This window comes from Anser anser, assembly GCF_964211835.1.
Source record: "Anser anser genome assembly, chromosome: 4".
In the NCBI taxonomy this organism is placed as follows: Eukaryota; Metazoa; Chordata; class Aves; order Anseriformes; family Anatidae; genus Anser; species Anser anser.
Window position 1 is genome coordinate 56,061,651 of NC_139724.1, and position 19,801 is coordinate 56,081,451.

At 34.8% G+C, this 19,801-nt stretch overlaps 1 long non-coding RNA gene across 1 annotated transcript in view; it reads right to left on the reverse strand.

The window, feature by feature from the left end:
- Positions 1-262: 262 nt before the first annotated feature.
- The window catches only part of LOC310898719, a 51,799-nt gene continuing 32,260 nt past the window's right edge, over positions 263-19,801 (reverse strand). Inside the window, exon 4 of the long non-coding RNA XR_014583590.1 lies at positions 263-19,540. This is a non-coding gene — a long non-coding RNA (uncharacterized lncRNA). The remainder of the gene's footprint in view (positions 19,541-19,801) is intronic.

A 19,801-nucleotide genomic window follows, 5' to 3' on the forward strand; every position in this document is an offset into this window, starting at 1 on the left:
TTTTGGAAGGCAAGAGGAACCCATTTGAAGTGTAGGAAGCGTGCAATCAGGATCAGGAAGTCACTGGTAAGACTCACGTTATTTTTCATGCCAGATGTGATTATTAATTTGACTTAGTTTGTCTCTGATGATATAGTTACTGTTTCCATAGGTGGTCGCTTTGAACATTCATACTGGATTTGTGTAATTTCTGCTAGTATCCATGCTAGAGGGAAATGTCATCGAGAGTCGGTCCATATATTTTCTGGTGATAAGGACATAACACAATGTTCAATACCACATATTTTTATTCTCTAGGCTGTTTGGACCTACACAAAAACCATTTGGAAAAGTACAAAAAGTAATATGGGTCAGCAGCTGCCTCAAATAAACAGATTGCTAGACTCAGGAGCAAACAGTAGCATACTGCAGCGGTCCTGTTTCCAAGATTTTACAGACCAGTGATTTTTGAGGCTATTTGATATTTACAGGTACTGTTTCTTACAGTATGATTTGATGCATATGATGCACAATTGCAGCTTTATTGAAACACTGATCTGTATTCTCTTTGGTTTGCATTTTAATATTACGTAAGATTTTTGTTCTCATAGAAACACAAAATACAGAAGAACTGCAAATAGTAATTGCGTTTTTGGCAAGAGAAATCAGATTGGCTTGCTTTTATTGTGGGAAGAGGAAAGATCACCTTACCATACTAGAACATCACAATTCTCATTCACAATGAAAATCTATCATCAGAAGCTAAGCTTTCAGTTATTCATGTATCTTTGAATTTGTATCTGTCTGTGGGGAAGAATTAACACATTCATGTCCTATAGCATGTACTCCAGATTAGACTTCAGATGGACTTTTCACAGATCACAGCCTTATTCTTTGGGATATAACTCAAGACTGAACCAGATATTTTATGATTTTTTTTTTCATGTGGACATGGTAAAGGGGAAATTCTTTTTGCACCCCCTGAAGTCCATCATAATTCTAAACAATCCAATGTCTTGTGCCTACCTAGATCATTAGAAAGAATCATGATGATATGAGGCAGGATTTATGCAGTTAAATAAACAGGATTGCAATACAGGAAAAAATGTCTCGTTTCATTTGACACAGGACATAAATTTAATATCAACTTCAGGTTATTAAGCACTGGAAATACTTAAGTAGAGCAACAGTTTAACCTAAGGTAGACTTTGGTACACACCTGCTCTGTTCCTCAGCTGTAGAAATGAATAGATATTGTATGCACAATTCTTAGACAAGTAAACAAGTCATCCAGGTCCTATTCCCAAATGGGATGCAACTTCCTCCCATTTCCAAATGGGATGCAGTCTGCTCAAAAGTAACGGTATTGACTCATCTTTACACATATGTAGCCATTTTTTCTTGTTTAGACTGTAAACTTTTGTTAACAATAATAGTCTGTAGGAGTTGGATTTTAGCCTCAGTTGGGCCTAAAAGCATCTGCAGCAGATGCAACCAATAACACACTCCTTTCAGACCCAGTGCCTACAGGGAGATGAAAAATGAGCATATTTTGGCACTGAAATTTGCCTGACCTATTGTTTATCTAATCTGTACATTTTGGACCCTTTCTACATCTTGGAACTGTGTGTCATTTCTTTTCAAATAGACCTTATCTTCAGAGGACATGGGAAAAAAAATGAAATTAAGAAATGAATATTAATTTATTTGGGGCTTAGGGAGCATTTTACTTCTATGTTTATTCGTTTGCCTAGCTTTGATCTGCTATGTTCCAAAAAGAGCAGTGGAAATGATTTCAAAGACTCAGTGAGAGACAATAAACTTAACTTTGGGACTGGTGATAGCACCTGTAACTTTCGCTGAAGAATTCAACAGAGGTTTCAAGTGCTCAGCACCAATTTGGATTAGTTACTAGGAACACATATGACAAATCTTACCTTAACGTGAAATGGCCAAGTAATAACACTGAGTGACAAAAGAAAAAAAAAAAAAAAAAGGGATGAGAGAAGCTTAATGATGGTGGAGTGAATGATGCTGGTGTTATAAAACTTTATGCTTCTTTGCAGATTGGTGTATGTACTTAAGGCAAAAAGTGTCCTTATATTTGCCAGATTATATGACTTTGTGAAGGCAGACACATGGTTAGAAATTAGTTGTTCATATCCCTTTGGATTGATGCTGGCTAAATGCAGATCTCTAGAGGTGGATTGCATGATTAATCCTTTTTACCTGTGATTTAACTCATTTTCCTGTCACTTAATAAAATACCCTTACCAATAACAATGCTATGTTAAAACATATAATGATACTTCAACTTTTCCAGTGAATTAGTCTAACTAGCCTATTATGTTAATACAGGAGTTATTAAGTCACTCATTAATTCCGTCTGAAAGTATGACACCCAAGGAAGCAATTTGTGTTTGGTATAATTGCCATCATTTGAAAAGAGATTTTTGTGAAGCAAATTATTTTTTTAACACATTCAATTCCTTCTTATCAATCTCATAACTAATACCATTTTCTACCTGCTCAGCCATCTCATCTCCCAGCTTTGAGATTAAATCATGCTGAGGCATTACCAAACACCTTTCCTTGATCTATACCTTGCCTTTTGGTATTAAATCTGCCTGCAAGCCACTATACCATTTGCATGTCCTTGCCGTGCTGGATAGCATCACAAGCTGTATGTTATAAAAACATAAAATCTTTCAGCACCAATTACAGAGTTGCAAAGGTGCCGTTAGGTTGCTGTGACTGATCAATAAAGACTTTCTGTCTGGAGTTCCCTGATGAGAGAAATATCTTGGCTCTTGACCTTGCACTTTACTCTTCATTCTGTGATATATTATATGTCAAGATTTAGCAGATGGTGAGAGATGCAATGGGAGGTGACTACATTACACCCTACTCTTGACTGATGCTCACTGTTACTTTAACTGTAGCATTTACATTACTCTGTCTTTGCCTCATCAACTTGAGAATTGAAGTGTTGTGACTGGCACTCTATCACCTTTGACCATCATTTTTTGCAATAAATTTGCTTCCATTTTCTCTCTTTTTCTGCTTTCCTTTCATATAGCATTTTCCCTCTGCATTTTCATTCTTGTGTTCATACCTATTCAGTTTCTTTTCTTTTCCCTCTATGGGTTTTATTTTGTTGTGATTTTTTTTAATTTATTTATTACTTTGTGTGTGTGTGTGTGTGTGTGTGTGTGTGTGTGTGTGTGAGAAACAGTTTGAAGCTTCTTCATAGTAAACATTCTCTGTGGTAGCAAAGGAGCAGAATAGCACTAACTATACAGGCCAGCAAGAAAAGCAATAGTGAAAAGTAAAACAAACAAACAAAAAAATCTATAATGCACTTTTCCAGTATACTTTGTCCCCTGCAGTCAAAAAAAGGGAACTTCAGAACAATTTTTCTAGTCTTAGCTTCAGCTAAAAGGATACAAGGTAAACAATGGATATTATTTTCAGGAGAATATGGATTAGGCACAGGTACCTCTTTTATTTAGAGTTTAAAATAGATGATACTGCAGCTGTTAATAAGCCTGAGATGTTATTTTAGTAAAAGTGCCTGACTAGCTGAAATTGCATTAGGTACAGATTACTGCTTTCACAGATGACACTATCGTTACACTGCTGTTTTCTAAAAATTAAATCTGTCTTTCTCTTCCCATTCGTTGTAACTAGGTAAGTAACCAAATGAAATTCATTAAATATGCTGCAGGGTGAGGGTTTTCAAAACAAAGTCCTCGGATTTGGCTATCTCCAGTAACGTCATTGCATCCGCATGGCTAAATCCCCAATTATCACTTAGAAAATGTACTAGCTGGTGTCAGACTTATTAGCATGATTATACATGAGGTGCTGAAGAGGGAAGATAATAATACCATTGCATAATTGTTTTTCTGTAATATGGATAGCACTGGGTTTCAAGTCAGACATTCAACAAATGTCTGACGTATCCCCATTAAAAGAGAAGATAAAGCTTCAGAAAGTTAAAACTCATATTGTTTTACAGTCTTTAAAAGAATTAGGAATACAGATCTAAAGGTACTAGTAAGCATAGATAAGTTACAATATCTGGAAAAAAAATAACAAAATGTCATGAAACTACACTTTGGCCACTGAACTTGGAGAGTCTTTAAAATGTCCTCATCAAGATAAATGTGCAGAATACAATTGCACTGTGAGGTGAATTAAATCTGTAGGTGAATGTGAGAAAAGGGACTATAACGAACCTGATGTCTGTATAACAAAGGATTAAGAATTTGCTTAAATTTATATAAGTGAAGTAGATGCCAGGCTGAAACACCTAGAGGAGGACATCAGCCCAGTTTACATAGCTGGAAAACCAGTCACTGTCCAAAATTGTGATAAATGCATGACTCCACCTTATGAACTTAATAGTTTATAAAGAATTACGTAGCTCATTCTTCATAAATATCCTTAAAGGTGACAGATATCTGCGTAAACGTGCATGAGTCCACAAAAATCTCAACCAAATACCTGATAATTAATTGTAGAATTTTGAAGATTAAAAATCTCAAGTATTGATTCTCGAAGAAATCTCATGCATCCCATCAGAACTAGAAGCAATTCTGTGTTATTAAACTGCCATAGATAAAAGAGCACAGAAGGTAAAATTCTGCCCCTATGAAGTCAAGAGCAAAACTCATCTTGATTGTTTTGGAACCAGTATTTCCCAGTGATTATATGAAAACCACAATATGCACAAACAACATGTGTGCATTGACACAGATGCACAATTTGCTGACAAAACTAGTTACAGGTAATCAGGGGATAATCACAGGTAACAAGAAAAGGAATAACAAGGGAATAAAAAGTATTAATTACCCAGACAACAACCTATATTCATAATAAATGCTCTCTGGAATAACATCTGCCAGCAATATGAAGGAATACAAAAAATCTCTCTTTTTTTCTCAGTTCTGGAATTTAAACATAAAATTCTTGTTACAACTACATTTTTTTTGAATAAAAAAGGACAAATTTCTCACTCAAACATACATTTTCTTTATAAAACACATTCTGAAAAACAAGAATTTACATTAATTGAATGTAAATGTTCCGCTAATTTCATTGGGACTACCCATAGAATATGCTGTGTCCAAATTGACAAAGAAAAGCTATCCTCTAATTTTGTTTATGCATCTGATTATCTTATTGACTATTACCTAGTAACAATTTTGTCTAGAGGTTCAGTATTTTCTTTTTATATAAGTGTATTTGATAGAATAATTGATATAAAGATGAAAAAGCTGCAAGCACTAAGGTAATAATAATGATTTTTCACTTAAAGCACTGACAAAAGAATTAATGATTTATTGTGTACACTCGTTTGTTTGTCTGCTTTATTTTGACCATGCCTAATTAACCCTTGAGGAATATACGATCCCCAAAGTTTACTAGAAGTAATGCATTCAATCACTTAAGTCTAACTAGTCTTAGTAAATTACATAAGCCTTGGTGACATTTCCTAACAGGCAAAATCTGAGCCGTAACAGAGTTGTATGTGATTCCACGTGCTTCATCTTGAAAAAGTATATCACCTTGGAATGAAAGTTGACTTTTAAGTAAACTTAAGCAGCACTTGATCTTGTTTTGACAGCTTGTCTTTGATGGCATGCATGTATATATCCTTCAGGAGGTTAATGTAAGGTACCTACTTTCCAGGTAAGCAGTGAATTTAATATATTGGAGTTATCCTTTCTTAAGGATCTTGCTTGCAAAATAAATCTCCAGTCACTTATAAAAGCTTTTGCTTTAGGCACTAAAGTCATGTGACGTAACAGCTAACTCAACCTTTTGAAAAATAATTACCTGAAGAAAATGTAGCTCTACTTCTGATTGTAGAGAGTTCAGAAGATTTTTCATTGATTTCAGCAGAAGTAAGCTTAGGTACTTTGTTATCAGTACATCTCAAAGGGAATATACTCCACATTCAAAATGAGAATTTATATTTCCATAAATATATTTAAGACTAGGCCACTTGGATCAAGGCGACTTTGCTTATGCCTTTAGACAGGTTGTTTTGAGTCTACTTGAACATACTATGCAAACAGTCTTCATACCATATATTCTGTTTGAATGAAAATATACTGAAAAGCTAAACTTACTCTGATTCATGTCACACAAAAATAAACAGATCTGACAGGACTAGTGGTCCTGTTAAAGGATTTTCAAAGACTATACGGGCCTCTTTTAAGAGGAAAGCCATCATTAATGCTTCTACTCTTTACAGACAAGTATCTTCACAGATTTTAATATTAGTTTTCTGTTCAAAAAGCAGTCATGATATATTTTTTTGCCAGTACTTCTCAGACAACATCCCGTTTTAAGATCATCGCTTCAGCATATGATGCTTTATTGTACATAGTTCAAGCTTTTCAAACTAATCATTACAGAAATTTAGGAGGAGAATAAAATATGATCTAATTAATTCTCAAAATAGCAAGCCTTTAAAGGACTGACGTGTATTACTTTAAAATACTTTTGCTTATGAAATGCAATCCAGGGCCAAAACTAGACTGTAATAAATTGCTCACTGTGAAAAGGAGGCTTGTTTTCCCTTTCACTGCTCTAAACTGTTAGAGTGGGATCAATCTCTGCCCTGTTTTGCTAGTAATTTATTTTTAATAATACAATAAATGCTCCCTTAAGTCTCTGATGTAGATTTTCTGAAGTCAGGGAAGAAAGTTAATTTGAACACATCTGCACCATCAAACATAATTGCTTCATAACATGCTGATTCAGTACATCATTCTGTCATTCCACTTATGTGAAAAAGATGGTAGTGTACCATTCAAGAGTGAGCTATAGGAATGGACATTTGCAACAAGGAAAAATTTCAGAAAGATTTCCAAGGAAGTACAAAAATCAGTTGACACTTAACAAATACATACATTTTGTAAAACTAAAACAGTTATTAAAATAAATAAAATGAGATTCTGACTAAAATAATCAAAGTTCAGTTCAGGTGGATTCAAGAAATAGCAATTCCTATACGTATGCACTTGTAGGATTTGTTGGTGGTTTTCTATGGTTTGGGGCAATATATCTGTTGAAGGCCACATTAGAACTACCTTGAAAGAAAATATAGATACCAGAAAATATTCTTTTTACCTTGCAATTTCTTAGTATTCCTTGGTGTCCCTGAATATAGATGCTGATTTTTTGACTCCGAAGGGACAATTTTATTATGTCCTGTACATACCTGACACGTACTATGAAGAACAACCGAAAGGATGCAACAGAGAATTTATCCAGCATCTGAGTAGCATCAGGCTTGCCAGGAATGCATTTCATGTAAATTCCCAGAGGAAATTTGTTACAAATGTGTGAGCAGAAATATAACATTTTCTTGCATTTTACCATGTCATTGATATTTTTGTTAGATAGTAATTTTTACATCCTGCCTTTTCTAGGTACACCACTGTTTGGTTTTACCTTTAATGACAGATAATTATTCATTTCATTAGACATACGAGCAACACATAGCGTCTGCATGCTGCACCACCATAGAATTGCATTGTCCCTTCAAAGGCCAGGGAATCATTCCTCTCACTGTGCAAATGGCACCATGATTGCCTGGTGTTTTCATGAGCCCTTGGTGTGTGACACAGATTGCTCTTTGGGCTTTGAACTGTTTCAAACACAGATGGAAGGAACTGGTTCAGTGAGCACAAGTTACCTGTGTTACAGCATGGGGAGCTGGAAATCTGTGCCTGGCTTGGTAAGTCACGAGAATAGGTAGGTTGCAGCTGCCCGGTGTGTGAGTCCTTTGGAGGTCGATGGTACTCCATGCCCACAGCACTCTGACCCTCTGACGAGTTAAAAGAGGAGTTGTGACTGTGTTGCTCTGCAGAAAGCAAGTTGCCTTTTTAGAGGCACAAACTTCCAGCTGGGTCTGTCTATTGGAACAACAGACATTTCAGTGACTCATGCCGCCAGTTGGGGTTTACCAATATTTTACGGGGTTATAGGTAACTGAAGATCATGGTGCCCCATCTGTGCATAGTACATTTGAATGGGATCAACCAGTTCAATGAACCTGCATACTGTATTTAAAGGCTACAGCCAGTTAAATAACTAAAGGTATGAAGGAAGAAATAAAGAAAGGAAAATACACTGAATTGTTTTCTGATTTGTGCTTCAGCCCCAAACCTCACATTTCCTGGCTAGCTTGAAAGGCAGATTGAGTTTCTACAAACCATGATCCTGGGCAGGGAAAAATTAAGACATTTATGAAACTTCCTTAGAAAGAAAACCACAGAATATGAGGTGGAAAATTTTGTCGTAAAATCTCAATATTTAGCAATTTTATGAGTGTAAATAGAACACCTAGCTTGGTATATTTCGTCATCCTGCTGTAGAAGAAATTCACTTCTAGATTAACAGATTCTGAAAGATCTCACTAAGAACATTTATACATTTTTAACATACTGAAGAAATTTTCAACAATTTAGGCTCTCCATAAAAATTTCACAGCTGTGAGTCTTGTGGTAGTAACATCCATTGCAGGCTATAATTCACAGAGGAATATGGGTCAAACCGTTACACGACACTAATGCTTACTTTTTAGCAAGTATCAAAATACTGGGGTGGTGGGAGGTACTGTTTAAAAAAGGAAAAAAAGAATACAATGGATTATATGAAGATAAACCCCGCAACTAGGTTCATGTTCATGCAACAATGACATAAAAGAATAAATATGTTAAATAATAATAATAATAATTATTAATTATTAAATAACACTTTATTATTATTATTATTATTATTATTATTATTATTATTATTATTATTATTATTATTATTAGAGGGTCCAGCAAATAAATTTTGTATCAGGCAATAGATAAATTCAGCACTGAACCACTGATGTCTGTTTGGAATAACTAAACTCTCCAAGAATAAACAGGACAGACATGCTAGAATACATTTTTTTTAACATTTCTTTTACAAAATTTTTTATATATTTTATACTCAGTGTCATTGAAGTCCTTGCTTTTACCTTTCATTAACCTCCTGATGTCTTGTGACACTGTATTGCTTGAATAAATGACATCTACATGCATACATATGTGTGTATGTGTGTTTATATAAAGAGAGGAATTTTCACAGTCTGGTTCTGCCTGCTGCACATTGGCATTGTACCAGTTACTATTGAGAAAATACATCCTTAGAAACTGAGCACTTGCAATCCATGCATTTAAAACTCAAAAGAATTGCAAAGACTTTGAAATCTGAGGAAAAGCAGATTCCTTTCATCCAGATTTATTCCTTAAACTACCAGATGAACTCTATAAACTAAACACAGAAGGCTGTAGAAGGTGGATTACACAGCAATAGCTGGTATTAATGGTTGAGTTCAGCCCTGGCATAAAGGCATGGTGTAGACAATGCAACCTTTTTGTAGATTGCTTTTCTTGTTACTGGCTTGTCCTTGTGCACCCTAGATAGGGTGTTACACAAGCTAACACCCACACTCACTGACACCATTGTAACCATGTAATTTCCACTTTGAATAGCTCCTCCACAGAACTGCAGTTAAAGAGTGCGTGCTGCACTGCCTGTACTCTGTGTCACAGCCATTCAATTATTTTTTATTTGCTTTTTTCCTGATAGAACTGTGAACACTTTTTTGTTTGATTTTTCATTTGAAATTAGGTCTATACAGATGGTAAAGGAAAAAAATGAAATGAAAATGAACAGTATAGTGGAAAAAATACTCTGACAGCAACTCTGCAGATATTCTGCACCTAAATATCATGCCCTAGCACTCAGATTTAATTCACTGTAACTGAATTTGTGTTCCCCTAGTGCACACTGGGGGAAAAATCAGGACCTTGGAGACAATCTAAAGCATATCAATCAATATTTGCAACTTTAAAATTCCTCATATGGATTCAGTGAACTCAATTTTCTTCTATAAAGCTTCTGTTGGCACAATACACAGCATAGCTTTCTAACTACTGATACATTATGTTGCTGGCATGGATCTGTAATTTTTCATTAGCTAGTCATTCAATATTCCCAGTTTTCTTTACACCAAAATAGAAGGGATGTTCTTCAGTTATTGCATTGGAAAATGCTCTTGGGTATATTGTACCTAAAGGGAACAAATTCATTATATAGCTGCACAGTATAAAAGTGCGATTACTCCAAGCTGACAATTACTTTTTGAGATACTAAAGTTTACTGTTTTGATGATGGCTGTAGTTTTATTTTTAACAGATAGATCAGCATGAACAATTTTCGTAATAGTATGCAAGCTACTCAGTTCACATTCTTCAGTTGTATTGATTTTACCGTGACTCTTCAAAGGAGATCAAATATAATAGAAGGAAAACGTTAAACAACATTAAGATCCATATCCATTCTGGGTGTTTGCCCAGTGTAACTCCAGTATTTCAGCAGAAAATTACCTTCTTCATCCAAGATATAATCATACACATAATCTGCCAGGTGTGTACATGTAGCACCGTGCATGTTATTAGACAGAGGAAAGGGAGGGGATCAGAAACTTTCCCGAAAGCAGGAACAAACCCAAACACAGCAGGGTTAATGAAGCCTCTTAAAATTGCAAGGGGTGAATATATATGTACATACACACGTACAGACACACCTGTGTGTACCAGGTAGGTAAGGGCTGATGAGATGGGAGCCTGGAGGAGACTGCAGGGCTGCGGAGAAGTGAGCAGGGAGACCAGGCGGGCTGGCGAGCTTCCTTCTCTGCTTTTCCTGCCTCAGGCCTACTGCTTTTAGGCTCTGGGGCCCCTGCCCTGCCCTGTCCCCGGTGCTCCTTGTCTCCAGCTCTTTTGTCTTGCCAATCTCCTTCCTGTGTATTGGAGGTGCCCTCTGCCTGGTGGCCCGGGCCCCCTAAACGCCTCCCGCCTGCGGTGCGCCCATCGCTGTCTGTTGGCCATCTCACTGCTGCCCTGCTTGTGCAAAGCTGCGCTAAGTGGCTGTGCCACTGCAGCCTTACACAGTACTTGCACGCTGCCCCTGGTTACACAGGCTGCATGCATGTTCAAGGCAAGTTAGTATTAATTATACAGGTGTCACGGGCCTCTGTTTTTGCTACATAGCAGTTTATCTTAAAGGAAACTTCAGATCATACGAGCCACTTTCAGCTAAGTACCAGATAAGTACTGGCATAATATAAAATAGATTAGCATCCTGTAGCTGAATGCCAAGTGGAAGAGATAACAGCAGAAAGGGTGATTATCATAAAATGTGTCTGTTTTCTTCGCATCTCCATTCCACCAGGTTACATGAAAATACCTCTCATCAGCAGAATGAATTCAGCTCTGCCAGGAGGCTGTGGCTTCTAAATTTAAGGGGAAATATTCTCTGTCTCTCCTGATGTAGCTCTTCCATTTTATTATTATAATATATATATATATATTTTACAAATTATTACTTATTGGCTTAGATAGCATGTAACAATAACCTTCCGCAGGTTGGTGGTATTGCCTGTATTTGAGAAACACACCTAGGGGGTAGGCCTTGCAGGGAAGGAAAACCCTAGATTATTACAGCCATAACAGCTACTGATTTGGTTACTCTTTATGAAGCTGAGAGTCTGCAGTTCAGTCACATTTCAGAACAAGATAATACTAAAATTTGAATCTGAGGCTCCTTCAGCCCAGCAAGTGTCTAATCATCAAACTCTAAGTTATACAGAATGATTTTTTTTTATCAATGGTGGTTAAGTCCTATATGGTGCTTAATGGTAGTTAAGTCCTATTCCAGGTTTAGTCATTCATTTTCAAAATGTGTCTCTTTTTCTAAAAAACAAATAACTATGAAATAACATTTCCACTTGACATTCTTCTTCCCAGAACGAAATAAAATAATAATTTGCATATCTGTTTCATAACCTGCATTTATCAAGCTGTGTTAAACTCTGCATCTTCACATTATATCTTAGAAAATAACTTTTAACAATATAGATTTCTCTATTTCATGGTCTGTTAAGCACGAAGAAATACAAAAAGAGTCACCTGTTCAAATGATGTTGTCATATCCTTGTATTCAATATAGTGAGTCAGCATTACCTGTTTTATTTGATTTCATTTGACTCAGGGTGTTATGATTTGCCTCTAAAAACTGAAGACATAATATGAGATTGGTGAAGGAGAAGAAAAAGATGCCAGAAGCTGAATGATTTAGCAGACTTATTTCAGATTTAGCCTTGCTACTATCAGATTTCTTACTGTTTTTATCACCTAGATAGTCATCATAAAGTAATTAATGTTACTGAAATGTGCAGATATAACCTCTGATGAGATGACTGGCTAGTGGATGAGAGGAGAGCAGTATTTATCCTACTTTTCATGCTGTCTCCTAGAACTTCATGTTCTGGAGCCTGGAGAAGATGCATAAGCCTGGAGAAGAAAAGGCTCAGGTGTGCTCTTTTCAATGTGCACAGATGCTTAAAGGGAGGGATTAAAGAAGATGGAGCCAAAGTCTTCTCAGTAGTGCCTGGTGGCACAAGAGGGAACAGGCACAAGTTGAAATAACAAGAAATACCATAAGAACATACGAAAAGCTTATGTACTATGAGGACTGTCAAACACTGGAACTTTCTAATGTCTTTATGCTTTTCTAAAAACTGTGAACAACTCACTTTTTTTTTTTTGTCCTCTGATTACAAAATTGATTATTTCAACTTATCTGTTGCAACCTGTGCTCTCTTTTGAAATTCATCTTAGTTTTTTTTTTTTTTTCTGAACATTTCTTCATGCTGACAAAGAAAAAAGAGTAATTTTGATTACTTTTTCTGTCATGTTCTAGCATGTCTGCTTCTCTTCTTGTTCTGCACAAATACAAAAAGTCTGTTGTATCACACAGGTCATTAATGAAAATACTGATGCTGTAGACCCTGGGAGAAAAATAAAATAAAATGATAATAATAATAAAGAAGATACATCTCAAAATATCCCTTACTTTTGGCAGTAAACTAATGAGACGTGGTCATGGAGAGAAAGGCGTAGTTAGGCATAACTTTTGAAAAAAAAATGATTTTGAGATATAATATAAAAAAAAAAAAAGATGATTGTGGATGCCACATCCATGGAGGTGTTCAAGATCAGGTTAGGTGAGGCCCTGAGCAACCTGATATAGTGGGTGTCGTGCCTGCCTATGGCATTGGGGTTGGAACTAGATGATCCTTGAGGTCCCTTCCAACCCAGGCCATTCTATGATTCTGTGATTCTATGAGATCATTTCAGATAGGTTTTCAAGATGGCTAACCAATTTGATAAGTCTATGTTACATGGAAGTACTCTAACATAATTTCTGAAGTTTCGGATGAGCTTTTACTCACACTTTTTACTCATGCTACTCATGTAGCACAGTAGCATCCAGATATTTGGAGTTGCTCTTTCTAAGGAAGATTTCTGTAAAAAAAAAGGTAAATCTTTTGGCATCATCATGGATGGATATCCTTGTTCAGTGCCTAATAAAACACTATGATTGTTCTTTCGCTGACTTTTAATATGCTTATGAAGTCACCTCTTGTTACTATTGATGCCTTTCTGAATTTCATTTTTATCTTGTCTTTTCTAACTTTGCTTCTGTTTATTTTTTCTTGATCTTGCTGAGGTGTTATATAGAAAATATTTCCTTTCTTTGTAAAACCATGACAATGTAATGCAGCTTTTCTGAACTTCATGCCTGTTCTATATATGTCATTCAAATTCAGCTATGTTACCTCTGCGTATGTTCATGCATACTTCTGTATGCATTTAAAAAAAACATATATGTACAGGAATGACAACAAATATAACTAGAATTACATTTTTCAGTTTAGTAAATCTATATTCAAAAAGGTGAAATTACCTTCACATTTTTCATTAAAAGCCCAGAGTTTACTAATATCAGGTATTACAGGGGAATGCATTTAATTCATCTTTTTTACAAAATAAGCATGCATAACAATGAATTAATTTCAATGTTTCTAATTTCAATCTATAAAATGAGATGTCATCTTCTCAACTGCAATTACTTACTTTAGTAACAATCATTACCTAGACCTGAAAATTTGTAGTATGAAAGCAAAGTCTCCCAATGAGATTTTATTGCAAGAATTTGAGAGATCATATTTCTTATAGTAATGTGATTGATTTTCTTGAAGTGTCATCTTTCTCACACAATCTTCTGTAAAAATACCTTCACTGTATAAATATCAGTAGGAAGATAAATCATGTCTTTTTATCTCTATTGTTACTGTGAAGGTTTGGGATTTTTTTTGTTTTTTTTTTTTTTTTTCTGACAGGTTAGTCAGGAGTTAAACACAGCTAAACAAATAAGACAGCCAAAAAAAACAACTATAGTTTAGTTGTTTCTTCCGATACACATATTCATCATTACGTACCTTGAAAAGTCAAAATCAAGCATACTTTATCCAGTAAAGAGGCAGTATATGATTTTTATGGGACCAAAAGAAGAAAAAGAAAGAAAAAAGAAAAAAAACACCAAAAAAAACCAAAAAACAAACTGTAATATAATATATTGAAAAGGGAGATGAATGATTTTCTTATTTTGTATTTATAAATGAAATATAGCAAATAAGTGAGCATTGTTTATATATGTATTTGATTAGTGTTCTATTTTTGTCACAGAGATTACAGATTTACTCTAAAATTCATACAAGAAAAGGTGAGGCATAACAGGCATCAAAAATATAGAACAAGCTTATCAGATAAATGTATGTCAACTTTACAAGAAAAGCACAGTAGATGCAAAAGAACTGTGGTTTTGAGCACCTGAAATATAAGCTCCAACTCATTACAATATTTAAAAAACATTTTTTTTCTGTCTTTACAGCAACTCAGGCTTTAATGTGATTTTGTATTTTTTATATTTATTTATTTATTATTTGAACCTAGAGACACCACAGTTTTTATATAAAATTGCTTCCTTTCAGAAATATTTAATTTTCATGCAATATGTTGAAGGTAAAAAACAAAGGGCCATCTAGTGTACAGTTTTCAGACTTCTTTTTCTACAGAAGTTTGAGTAAATAGTATGTTAGTTGATATGCATTGTATCTGTATTTCTCTTCTGGTCTTTATCACTATAAAGATTCACACATTCAATCATTTCAAATGCTTTTCACATTTGAAATCACAATATTTTTCACATATTACTACATTTTGTTCTTAATTCTGCCATTGCTTTTCCCTACAATTTTAGTGAGTTAATGCAATTAACGCTCACTTTCTCTAGAACAATATTCATGTTTTCTTGTCAGGATGAGAACAGCATTCTCATCTTGTGATGCATACTGGAAATATATAAAAATAATGTTTATATAATAAAATATATGCAAATAGATAAAGTCAGAAATGGAGTGGCAGAGGTGAAGCAGGAAACAATGAAGTTGTTTAAGGAATATTTTCTAGTTCTATATCCTCAGAACACTGGATTTAAGTCAGTCCTGTAATATGATTTCATGTCAAGATTTAATTTAAATTTAAGAGATACTGTTCTTCCCTTTATTTAATCATAAATGATATCTTGTGAGTAGAATATAATAGTAAAGAATTGAGAAATGAAACTCAGAAAGCTGTGAACAGTGTAGGAAAAAAAAACTGGCTTAGAAATAAAGAGTAATGGGAAAAAAAAACACAAAAGAAATATATAATAGATTTTTTTAAAAGTTATCAGTAAGGCCTCATTAGTAGTTCTTTTCTTCAAAAAGTTATGCAAAGAATTGCTGCATTCTAAACCTTCCTTCCATAGCACAATATCACTAAAAAGATAAAATACTGTTCATATGTATTATTTACATGTTAAAACATGTAAATTATGTATCAAATCATAACTCAACAAATGAAAGTACATAGTGTTTACAGTTCATTGTGTATCAAGCTGTAGCAACTTGACAATGGAGTTGATTAAACTTAGGTCAAATCCTATGGTCATTTGGCTTATGCTACTGAAGTCTCTGAGATTAATTAACCTAAGAAGTATAATTAGTGTCATCTGAGGATCTTAAAGTGAAACATTTAAAAGGAAGAAGAAAAAAAGAGGTTGAGTTTGAAAATGTATAAAGTTCTATAAGTATTCTAAATATCCTCAACAACATGTCTTTTCATCTTTAATCCAGTGGAAGCTCTTTCTGTGCTGTAGCTTTTAACCATATAAACCCCCAATAATGACAAATATAACTTGCTCTGACTGCAAAATATCTTTACTGCTAAAATCCTGTATCAGCCATGTCATACTTGCTGAATGTATTTACATTGGTGCATCACTGGCCCTATTAGCCCATTTAAAAAACAAACAAAAAAAAAAAAAAAAAAAAAAAAACTATCTGACTAGGTGTTTTAATCACAGCACAGTCCACGGAGAGTCACAAGTTATATTTTACCCTGAAAAGGAAAAAAATAATATTCTCCCCTACTAAGGCATCTACAGATTAGGGAGACTGGGTCTCCAGTAATTGCTCCAATGAAAATTTAAATACAGTTTATAAAAAGTCAAGTGATCCAACAGAAAGGACAGAGGACAACAGAATATCATATAGTTTTTTAGTGAAAGCATGATCAAAGAAGATGGATCTTGCACATTTTCCTGTCTTCAGGTAAAACTTCTGTATACTGAGAGGATAGAGGAATCACTATGTTATTGGGCTGCTGATATACTTTTTCTATTCTACAATTCAAAAATTGTAGCTATTCCATGTCATTTGAGAAAAGATTTTGGTAGTGGATTTTCACTGGAAAAGGTGCCTTCCTGATTTCTAGGGTTAACGTTAGTGCCACAGACAAATGTGTGGGCCATTGACTACCTTGAGGTTAATCTAACTGTGGAAAGGTACTAGATATAACATAAGAAATTGCTGAAATATAGAGAAATATAACAAATATGATTTGAGAGGTTGACAGAGTTGGGTAACTCCAGGAAACATGGATGGACCTCAAATGTGCTGATGAAGGAATTAAAAACTGCCAACTCCACAGGATGTTGGACAGGAATATTGGGAACCTTTGGAGGAGCACAATATTCCAAGGCCAACAACACCTATGTAGCCATAGCAGTTATACCAGTTATATATGGCTGATACTACACATTGATGCCATATCTGGGTATAGGTGTCATAAAAATCAATGATCAATGTTTATAAATACCTGAAGTGTGGGAGACAGAGGGATTTGGCCAACCTCTTTTCAGTGGTTTGTGGGGACAGGACAAGGGGCAATGGCCACAAAATGGAGCACAGGAAGTTCCGCACCAACATGAGAAAGAACTTCTTCACGATGAGGGTGACAGAGCACGAGAACAGGCTGCCCAGGGAGGTTGTGGAGTCTCCTTCTCTGGAGATATTCAAGGCCCGTCTGGACGCCTACCTGGGCAGCCTGCTCTAAGGAACCTTCTTTGGCAGGGGGGTTGGACCCGATGATCTCTCGAGGTCCCTTCCAACCCCTACGATTCTGTGATTCTGTGATTCTATCATCAGACATAAAAAATTTTACAGCCTTCTCTGATACCAGTCCTTGCTAAACCTTAGGGGCTGCCAACAGTGTTATCTAAATCAGAGACAGCTTAACAGGGGTTCCCTGGGTCAAGTTCCAGGTCCAAAAATCTCCATTATTTTCCTCTACACCACTTTGGTAGATTTTCTTTTTTATAAGACCATCAGCTCTCAGCACTGATGATAATAAATGTGTGATATAGGGACTATATTACTCTATGTAATTGATAACAGAAACAGTTGAAGGTAAGTAAGTAACTTCATAGACCAAATTATGTTTCTAGCTGAGGCTGGCTTCTGGAAAGTCATTTAAAAATGAGTGCTGTGTTACTCAGGACAGTCTTCAAGGTTATGACAAGTATTTTCTGTAGAATAGTGAAAAATACATTTACGTTTCCTCATATCCAACCCTAAATTAATTTGTTCTTATACAGATTTCAGTCTTGTAAAGAAATATGTGCATGATTATCTTCAGGGAAGAGTATTTTTGCTGGACGCATAAAAATTAAGCTACTGGCTTGGTTTTTTTTTAATGAAAATGGAAAAGGAAAACAAAATATTTCCTTAGACAAATAAACTAGAAAAGATGAATACCTCTTATTCTTGAAGTACCTAATCCAATAGAAAAAAAAAATAAAAATCTATATAGCAGCCAGTTATCCAGGTGTCATCATACATATAGGTTGACTGCATGCCCAAAATGAAACCAAATATGTGCACGTTTTTCTGTTCCTTTACATACTTTGCATCTTGTAGATAAAGTATGGTGCTGTACCAAATTAAAAACAGAGGCTGCAGATATTATAAAAGTTCAAAAAAAAATCTTTAAATGAGAATACACTATTTTTCACATCCCTTAAATCAAATCCCTTTAATCATTCTGTAAGATGATAGCGGGGCTACCAGATGATTGTTGTTAGCGGGGCTTGTTTTATAAAGTAGTGAAAGAAATCTGGCTATCATACTGTGATTGTCTGAATATACATCCTTCCATAGGATTCAATTTGATTTGACTAAACTTTTAATTGAACTGCAAAATGTCAGGCAAAAATATTTATATCTTAACTGGAAAATGTGTTTTTATTTTTTGATTATGGGCACAGTAAATCTCATCATTAGCTTTAGTTCTTTTTCTTCCTGAAAACTCAAATGCCTATGGATTTATTTTTTAGACAAATGAAGTAAAAATATTAGTTTAAGATAATTTATATATTTTAAATACAGTTGTAATATGTATTTATTTGACATGCCCACATATAATATCTCTGTCCAAGGAATAGTTTCATCTGCAGAAATGCCTTTCTAAGATCTTTAATAAATTATACTGACCAAATAACTAAAAAGAGAAATAACCAGGTGAAGGGAAAAATTACTGTGTACAATTGATTCCTGTTCCTTATGCAGAATATATCTATCAAAACTGGTTTTACAAGTTTTGTTAATACCAAATCAGTTATTATTACAAATTAGTCAACCATGATATTGTAACTTTTTGCTGTAGAAAATTATTGTTGTGGTCACTAGATGATGCTTAGCCCCCAATAAGAAGCTGAAATTAGAAATTGTAGGATAGCTTGCATTCCTGAAATTTGAAATACAAAGCAGAGGTTTCTTTAAATACTTTGGTTGAGTGGTTTCTCTACTGCAAAATACAAAAGTGAGGTTACTGAGTTAAGGGCGCTGCATCAAGAGCTGATTAATAGCCTCTGAGTGAGTGAATATGTGTCTGCCATCCTACAGCAAAGGCCATATGTTACACTATCACTTTCATTCCAAACTGCATCTTAGCCCAGTGACAAGAATAATTTCTGACAAGCAAGGAAATCATCTAATACAAGAGATATCATAATTTGTAACAGCAGAATTGTTGAATGACCTATGGTCCCAAGACTTACTCTTAGGCAACGTACTAAGGCTTCATCTAATAGTGCCATTGTTTGTCATCTCTGAAAGGAGCTGAAGAAAATGTCATTCAAAGTCAGTGCTTTAGAGTGCTGATTGCAAGACATGAATTAATGAAGCTTTTTCTAGATCAAATAAGCTCATGGTAGATATCTGAGAAGTACAATAAATGATGAAAATTGTTATCACTGAGGAAATAATAATCTGTTGGAGAAAGTGTTAGAAACGGCATTACATTTAGAACTGATTTTAAGATGTCAATATGTTGCTTAGAGCAAATAAGGTCTATTTACTCTATTATGCATACAAACTGTTTATTTTGCTTTTAAATCATAACACTTAAAATAATATTTCTGAATACACAGTTCTTCAGATGTTTGTTACCATATTGCTTTTTTCCCAAGTGACATAATA